This window comes from Rhineura floridana, chromosome 8, assembly GCF_030035675.1.
Source record: "Rhineura floridana isolate rRhiFlo1 chromosome 8, rRhiFlo1.hap2, whole genome shotgun sequence".
Classification (NCBI taxonomy): domain Eukaryota; kingdom Metazoa; phylum Chordata; class Lepidosauria; order Squamata; family Rhineuridae; genus Rhineura; species Rhineura floridana.
Window position 1 is genome coordinate 70,475,679 of NC_084487.1, and position 8,843 is coordinate 70,484,521.

The following is an 8,843-nucleotide window of genomic DNA, read 5'->3' on the forward strand; positions in this document are numbered from 1 at the left end:
TCCCTTCTGGTCTGTGAAACCCCAGCCAAGGATCAGGCCTTTGGTAAACCAAAAGTATTTATTGAATAACAAAGATAACAAGATTTCTTTAAAAGGCACATAAGCATATGGTTACATCTATTCCTGAGGTACTGGTCTTAGTATTAATCCGAACTCCACCCTCTCCTCACATCCACCAACTCTCCACACAATCTCCTCTCAAAACCCACCAAAACAACCCACTAACATTCACCACCCAGATTCCACTGTCATTCTTCCTTTTATACTGTCAGCCATTTTAAACATTCAGCCAATCATCCAACATTCTACTGCCCATTCACTCCCTCTTCCTCTTTCATTCTACTTACCATGTATCTCCTCTACAAACAGCACTTACCCTATTTACACTAATACAGGAACATCACAGGGCCTTATAAACCCGAGTGCTACGGAACTTAATTCCAGCAGCTCAGATTTTTGAGCGAGTAACCTTGGCTCTAGGCTGCAGAGTATTTGAACTAGCTACTCCTGGCCTTTCATTGCGGGACATTAACTGTGCCTAGGGAATCATGTCCATCTCACCCTCAACTCCAGCCTTGAGGCACTGAGTCTGTGATCTGGGCAGTCCTCAAGGAGGGCTCCTGTCCCCAGCATCTGGCCTTGAGGCTTTGATGGATAGGTCTGAGGAAGCCCCCTTTCACATTCTAGAAGGCGCTTCAAGGTTCTCACCAAATTGTTTCACTTACCCCCTTTTTCCCTAATCCCACACTAAACCTGCCACATAGGGGACCTAGCTCATGCTTAGGTCACTCATCCCCCACCAGAGCCAAAGGTGATGCCTAATACCCCGCTGCAGATCCTCAAGGAATATGTTGTACCCTTCATCAGAGAGGTGTACTCTATCATCCCTGCACAGGTGCGGCAAAGAGTGTTTGATGTCTGGATTGGGGATGAACCCTCCCAACCAGCCAGCAAAGCCTACCTCAAGGAACATTCACCTTCCTCCTGGTTTCATCCATCTGCTTGGGGACGCCACACTTCCACACTCTGTGCTGAAGCATATCAGACCAGATAATTTTAACCCCTGGGAAGGCAGATTGGATCAAAGTGAACTCCTCCTTTGCCTGGAAGTGAAGTGACAAGCTCTTCCTCACCCCCAAGTCATTCTCATCCAGGTGGATCAACAAGACTTGAGGTGGGGAGCCACCATGCAGCTGCTGAAGCAGGACTGGGAGAAGCTGGATCCAAAGCATGCCATGCCAGCCAACCCAATCGATGCAAGCGATTGAACTAAGGCCAAGCTGTGAACCCAAGCCAGACTCCCTAGCCCTGCGGAAGTCCTAGAAAATGTTACTGTGGCCACAAATCAGGATGCGTTTAGGCTCACCACTCCAGCCAAAACCGGTAAAGACAAAATAAAAATCAAAACATAACCCCAGCAGAGAACTTCAAAACTTACACAAGTAAAGCTATTTAAAAGGCTGGATATACTTCTTAAAAACTCCAGACTTCCGATGCCCAATAGCCTGAACATGCCTGCCTTGAAGGCCTCAAAGTGCTGCAGTAGAGGCCACACCAATGCGAAAACAGTGGGTTCCAAAACTTCCAGCTGGAGCAACAGCCATCTCTAAGGCTTTCTTCACCACTGCCCAGAACTGGAAATGAGTCAAAGGTGACTGATCCTCGTGCTCCAATAAAACCCCAGGGTTCTGCCCACGAAGGCAAATATAAGCAGCCAAATTCTGAACTGGACAAAGTTCAGAAACGTTACCGGATGCCAACGAGACCGAACAGTCTTTCCCCCTCTGATCTGTCTTCAATTTACGTAGCCGGACAAACCCTCATAAGTACAAGCAACATTAGAAAAACCCAGCGCTCTGGCAGATCAGTCAAACTTAGAAGCAGTGACTAACTCACTAACTCTGAAAGCCCCCCCAAAATGCCAGGAGCATGGCACCCTTGAACAGTTGACACTCAAAATTAGAGTGACATAAGACTGCAAGAGCCCTGACGCAGGCCAAGAGTCAAGTTGGAGAAATGGGCCAACATGCATCAGGCTGCTGAGGTGCTATCCTAGCCCAGTCTTCAAGCATCTTCCTAACTCTAAAATCCCCAGTGGGGAACCCCAATGCCTTAGAGTAACAGGCCAGACCTGCTAATTTGCCTGCTATGGAACCTTTGACTAAACCTTTAGACTTAAGAAAAACTGAAAACTACAAAACATGGTCAGCCGGGATTGGCCAGTCCTGAGCCACGCCCAATGATTGGTGAAAGGCCACAAACTCAGAATAGGCCCTCCTATAGCTGGATCTGGTGCTAGGAGCCAAAGAAGCCTCTATGGCCTGCTGGATCTCGATCTTCCAAGGTGCCACATCCGTGGAGGCACCAAGTCTGGCATGGTTCTGGCTTCTGGGGCAAGTGCCTGAAAACAGTCTTCCTGAAAACAAGAAAGGGAATCTGTGATCTCGTTATCAAGATTAGGAACATGCCAACCCAGGAAAAGAATATTATATTTAAGACACTGCAGAACAAAAGCCCGGACCAGCCTCATGACCCTGGGGGACCTGGATGACAAAGAAATAATAACCCAAACAGTTGCCTGGTTATCACACCAAAACCTAACTGACCTATTGGCCAAAAAATGGGGCCAATTGTGCACTGCAACCACTATGGGAAAAAACTCTAAAAATGTCAGGTCCTTAGTGATGCTGCTAGCAACCCATTCCTCAGGCCAGTGCTCTGCACACCAGAATCCTTGGAAAGAAATGCTCATGCCCAAGCCCCCAGCAGCATCACAGAGAACCTGCAGCTCAGCCTGTAGAAGAAAGTCAGTCCTCCCAAAGGAAATACCATTTAACTGGTCCAGAAAGGACAACCAAACCCTCAGATCCTCTCTCATGCCACCACAGACCCTGATTCTGTGATGAGGAGCCCATGGCAGAGTCCCACAGATGCCTGAGAAAAGCTCTCCCAGGAGCTATTGTTTTGCAAGTAAAATTTAAATGGCCCACAAGGAGCTGAAGCTCCAGCAGAGTAAGTTTCTTAACTGATATAGCCTGGGTCAGTCTCACCCTCAAATCCTCAAGCTTCTGGTCAGGGATCCTGGACAACTGAAGTCCAGAATCCAATTCTATACCCAAAAAGGTTAAAACTGGTGGAGGACCCTTGGTTTTTCAGAGCCCAGTGGAACACCCAGCTCCTCAGCAATGGATGCAAAAACCTGCATAAGTTGAAGACAACCATCAGCAGCCCTATCTGGATAGTCCTGCAAGACCTGGACTAAATTGGTGACATTAATGGGACTACCGGCTTTTAACAGTTGCAACTGTGTGTGTTGGGGGTTGACAGAACCACCTCTGCAGTTGGGATGCCGCCCTCTATTCCCCCTTCTAGTGGCCCTGCTACATGCAGAATTGATGACAGCATGGCCTGCACCACAGCTAGAACACGCAAGTCTGAAGCGACATGAACACCTGCTGCAGTGACCCTGGGAGTTGAAGTCCCAGCAGAACAGGCAGGGTTCAACCCCCTGCCCCACAACTCCAGAAGAACCCAGGGGAGTGGGAGAGCAGGCCAACAAATGCCCACTATCAGCATGCTCACCAATGGCTTTACATGCCAGGGCCAGGCATTGCATCGAGAGCTCCTGCTGCATAATGTCCCAAGTGAGTGCAGGGTTCAAAGCTGCCCTCATCTTAAAATTTTCATCATACCTGAACCACGCTGGATCCAGGTACTCTGAAGAGACCCTGTGAATCATGTCCAGATACTTAACTGGAGCTGGACCCTTGCACAGATGAGCCTGCAAAACCATATCCATGTAAACAGTAAAACCAGATAACAAATTTTCCCAGTTCCTATCAGCCTGCTTCCATTTTATTTTTTCTTTCCCCATGGGTTCTGGTTCCTGAAAGAGGAGGGGAAAAAGGTCAATGTACTCGCCCGTCCAAATATTTTCTTTGGTAGCAGGGAGCAAATGGTCACCCAAAGGCAGAGCAGTTTCACCATAAGACAAAGCGCCAGCACCATGACCCTGAGCCAAAAAAACCCCCTAGGGAAACACTGAGATGGCTGAGGAGATAGCCCATAATAACCAAAACCAGTAAAGTGGGGCCACTTTGCCAAACGTGCTCACTAGCTGAATATGGACTGGTGAGGGAAGTCAAGGAATCGCTCTGGGCCCAAGCAACACCCTGAAGCCCACCTGAACCCATGCCCTAAGGCTGAGACTGGGAAGGCCAAACAGCCCTGAAGGAGTGTAAGTGCCCCAAGCCACATTCTGGCTGTGTGTGTGCAAGTCAGGATCAAAAGAGGCACCATACTCGCGAGAGGATTCAGGTTCAGGCCACTGCCCAACCTCCCTCTGACTAGCCCTGGAGGTACTAGAAACCTCACCATCATTGTGGTCTGCCAAGGCTTTAATTCTCTGAGACAGGACCTGCACAGACTTGCCTTTCTTATCACCTTTATCTGCAAGACGAAGTGAATCAGACCTTTTACCTTTGGCCAACTTTGCTTTTTATGCTTGGATTCCTCAAGAGACTGGCCCTTAGCCAGCATAAATGCAATTTGGGCTTCGTCCTCCTAATCATCATCAAAGGAAAGAACAGGTACTGAGTGCTTAGGAGGCTGACGCTTAGCCAAGCCTCCCTTCTTTTGTGCTGCTTTCTTGGGCCCCATTGGAAAAATGCCAACCAGGAAAAAAAGAGAGAGAGATAAAACTAGCTGGAAGGAATGCTAACTGGACAAAGGAACTAACTGGGCGTAGCCCAACAACCAGCTTACAAATGCTTTTTATTATTGTTGTTGTTGTTGTTATTGACCTAACAAAACTGTTGCACACAAATCCCAATAAACAGGGAAAATCAATTACTGTCCTAACAATAACAGCAAAATTAATTAAGATTTAAAGTACAAGCAAATTCTATGGAAACTATTAACTGAAGAGAGGGGGGCTTTATCACCCCCTTTTATTAATATTACTACTATTTAAACTTAATTTTATAACTAAAACTTAATCATTAATTGATATAACTAGTTAAAGATGATTAACCACCACCAGCCAACAACACAACAAAACAAATGAAGAAACATAAAACCACCCAGCACAGAAAACAAAGGAAATCTCCCAGCCTGTTATTGCCAGGCAGGGGATAGGGGGTAGAGAGTAATGGTAAAAAACGTGAAAAGAGGACTTAAATCAAGCCGGGGGTAGGAAGAAGGAGGGAGAGCAGCCCAGCCAAACAAAACAGACCAGGCTAGCAAGAGGGGCCAGCTGCTTAACCCCACCAAGCCACCCCAGCACGCCTGTTGACCCTGCAGGGCCCTGACAACCAAACAAACTGTGCCGGACAAAGCCTACAGAAGCAGGTGCCGCAACAGAAGGCAAACAGAGACTGCAGGAGCAGCTCCACTACTGGCTCAGCAACCGCCGCCTCCCAGCTGCTACTGTTGCTCTCTGCGAATGCTGTAACTGCAATGAAAACTTGGCCTCACCCCACACGAGGTCAGTAAGCAGTGAGAGGGGAAAGCGTCTGTCCTCGCTGCCACTAAACCTTGCAATGAGCGGGAGAAGGGGAAAGGCACGAAAAGCAGCCAATCAGGTGGCTTTGCACACGGCCCCAGGCAGACTAAACATCTGCATCCAGCACCAGAGGTCATGCCCATCAGGGCTGGGCCGGGTTCAAAAAGCGACACCCCCCTCCAACAGCAAAGCCGGGGGAGGGGACCAGGATCACCATTGTTTTAAGATGTTTTAAGAGTGTTTTTAGTGTTTTTGTTTGCCGCCCTGGCTCCTTCTGGGAAGAAGGGTGGGATATACATTTAATCAGTCAATAAATAAATAATAAAAAACCATTGGGAGGGTGAGAAATCTGAAGTGGCAGCATGTTAGTTTCTTACAGCAAAAACAATGAGTCTTGTAGAAGCTTAAAGACTGACAAATTTATTATGGCATAAGCTTTCATGGACTCAAGCCCCCTCCGTTGGACATATGAAACAAAATCTTACTTGACCAGGTATACAGTATAAAGGAGAAGACAGTAAGGTAAGAGAATGGCCACCTAAAGATCAGTTACAGAGTATGTTTTCTGACTTGTTTTTTATTTTATTTAGACAAAATAAAAAACAAAAGAAATAAACCAGTAGCTTTTATACATCTTTTTCCCTGCCTTTCCCCACTACCGTTCCTCAGAAAAACATCCCTCCCATCACAGAATTCAATAAGTCTTTCTCCTGCTTCATTTCTGTCTCCTAAGCCCCATTTCCCCACAATTCCTAGTTCTTCTCTGTTTCCTACTTTTGCATTCCAGTCCCTCATGATTATCAACTCTTGTTTTGTTGTGTGATCAATTTCTTCCTGCGTAAAATCTCTCCAATTCCTCTTCTTCCATTGGAGCATAGACTTGGATGATGGTTATGTTAATAGGTTTCCCGTTTAATCCCATTGATATCACTCTCTCAGACCTTGCATTGTAGCTCCTAATTGCTTTTGCTACATCACTTCTCACTATTAAAGCAACCTCATATCTTCTTAATTTCTCATTTCCTGCATAAAATGTTTTGAAGTTGCCTGATTGAAAATGTCCCATTCCCGTCCATTTTAATTCACTCACTCTAAGTATAGTAATGTTGATACGTTCCATTTCTTGCTTGACTATTTCTAACTTTCCTTGGTTCATGCTTCTCACATTCCATGTTCCTATTGTGCGCGTCGTACAACTCCGGACTCTCCTTTCGCATCTGTGCGCATCAGCCTCTGGGCTTCCTTTTGGCTTTGACCCAGCTGCGTCATTAGTCACAGCACTACTCGTACTTTTCCTTTGTTCTTCCCCAGTAGCTCGGTGAGTGCCTTCTGACCTGGGGGTCTCATCTTCCAGCACTATCTCGTGTTGCATTTTGGATACTCTGTTCATAGAGGTTTTGTGGTAAGAGGTATTCAGAGGTGGTTTACCATTGCCTTCCTCTGAGTTTGGATGCATCTTAGTCTTTGTGTCTCAGCTTTGACCATTCCACCTAGTCTTGATCTAGACTCCTCACGGCATTGCTCTCAGCTTCTTCAACACTCTCAAACCCCCTTGCCACATTAAGGTATGCATTCTAAAAGGGGATTATTTAATAATAATTCAAGAATAAAAACCTTGAAATATACTGTAAATTCTAGTTGTGTTCTTGAACTTTGCACCTCTTTGATTGCATTAGATTAAGGGGCCAATCGTAGTTTCCATTATTTATTTGTTTGTTTGTTCAATTTGTTCAATTTGTATCCCACCCTTCCTCCCATCAGGAGCCCAGGGCGGCAAACAATGCACTAAAAACACTTTAAAACATCATAAAAACAGATCTTAAAAACATTAAAACAAAACAGCGTTAAAAACATATAAAAGAAACTTTTTAAGAGGGTTAAAAACATTATTAAAAAACATATTGAACAATTCTGACACAGATGCAGACTGGGATAGGTCTCAACTTAAAAGGCTTGTTGAAAGAGGAATTCTTCAAAAGGCACCGAAAAGATAGCAGAGATGGTGCCTGCCTGATATTCAAAGGGAGGGAATTCCACAGGGTAGGTGCCACCACACTAAAGGTCCGTTTCCTATCTTGTGCAGAACGAACCTCCTGATAAGATGGTATCTGCAGGAGGCTCTCACCTGCAGACTGCAGTGATTGGCTGGGCATATAAGGGATAAGGAGGCAGGCTGGAGCCGGAGACTGGCGGGTTGGGTGTTGCAGCCTGTCCTTGGAAGATGCTGTTGCTGTGATAATCTTTCGGCTTCTGAGGAGTGGGAGGCACCCCTGCGGCGGCTGTCATTTTGCCATGCGGCCTCTGTTTGTTTTGCCTGTTATCAGTCGCGTTTACGCCCTGGCTCCTCTGCCTTGGCTTCCTTGAGAAGAACTGCTCTGTTGGTTTTGATTTTGAGGGGCCTGTTCTCCCACCCCTCTCTTTCTTGGAGTTGCTGGATGTTAATATCAGGGGAGGATGTTGTTTTACATCTTGCAAATGAACTATCATCACACTGGTTCGATGCTTACACCAGGAACCTCCATCTGTAGTTACATCTTCGGGCTATACAGGAGAGAAGCCCTATTATTATTGGAACTTGTTGCTTCTACATTATTGTTTAGTTTTTATTGTTAGTCTTTTGATGTTTACATGTTCTGCTTTGTACGTTGCTTAGAGTGGCTGATAATTCAGCCGGATACGCGACTAATAAGTTGAATAAATAAAAATAACTAACCACTTATCTTATTCTTTTACAGTTGCCTTAAAGAAGTTCAAGTAGTATCATGTCAACCACAGAATAGCTGGCATGAAACAGTTACTGTTGTCTGAAGTAGATGATACAATAAATGGCCACAAGTCAGCTTCAAATGTGTCTCCAACCCCCCTCCACTGGCCAATTCTCTAATAAAGCTATTTCCAAAAACTTGTGTCGCCGCTTGTCTGGAGTCAAACCCTCCAACGTTTTCCAATGTTGGGCTCAGAGCTTGGAAATAATTAGTTACAAGTAATGAATTACTTGAATGAATGAATTAGTTTATTATGGTATAAAGACCAACAAATTTAAAACAACAAGATTACACACATTAGTCAAACCAGGTACAAAAAGGTTATAATGAAGTTAAAATACTTGGGCCAGACTCTTTCTACGTGTCATGGCCGCCACACGAAATCTCGCCACCATATCCGTAATAAATGGATCACGGTCGTCAAGTAAAACATGAACCTGGTTATCTTCAAAGGGTCTAAGTCTTGTAAAAAGGGGGGAAATAAACAAAGTACGAAGATCTGTATATAAAGAGCACTGTAGTATAACATGCTACATTACTTGTAATTCATTACTTTTTTGAGGAATGAGTGGGTA

General features: G+C 45.3%; 1 long non-coding RNA gene across 2 annotated transcripts in view; it reads left to right on the forward strand.

Moving 5' to 3' along the window:
* Window positions 1-8,368, forward strand: part of LOC133389973 (uncharacterized) — a 30,045-nt gene extending 21,677 nt beyond the window's left edge. For both annotated transcript variants that reach the window (XR_009764242.1, XR_009764243.1), the window contains one exon: window positions 8,239-8,368. This is a non-coding gene — a long non-coding RNA (uncharacterized LOC133389973). The remainder of the gene's footprint in view (window positions 1-8,238) is intronic.
* The last annotated feature ends 475 nt before the right edge of the window (window positions 8,369-8,843 follow it).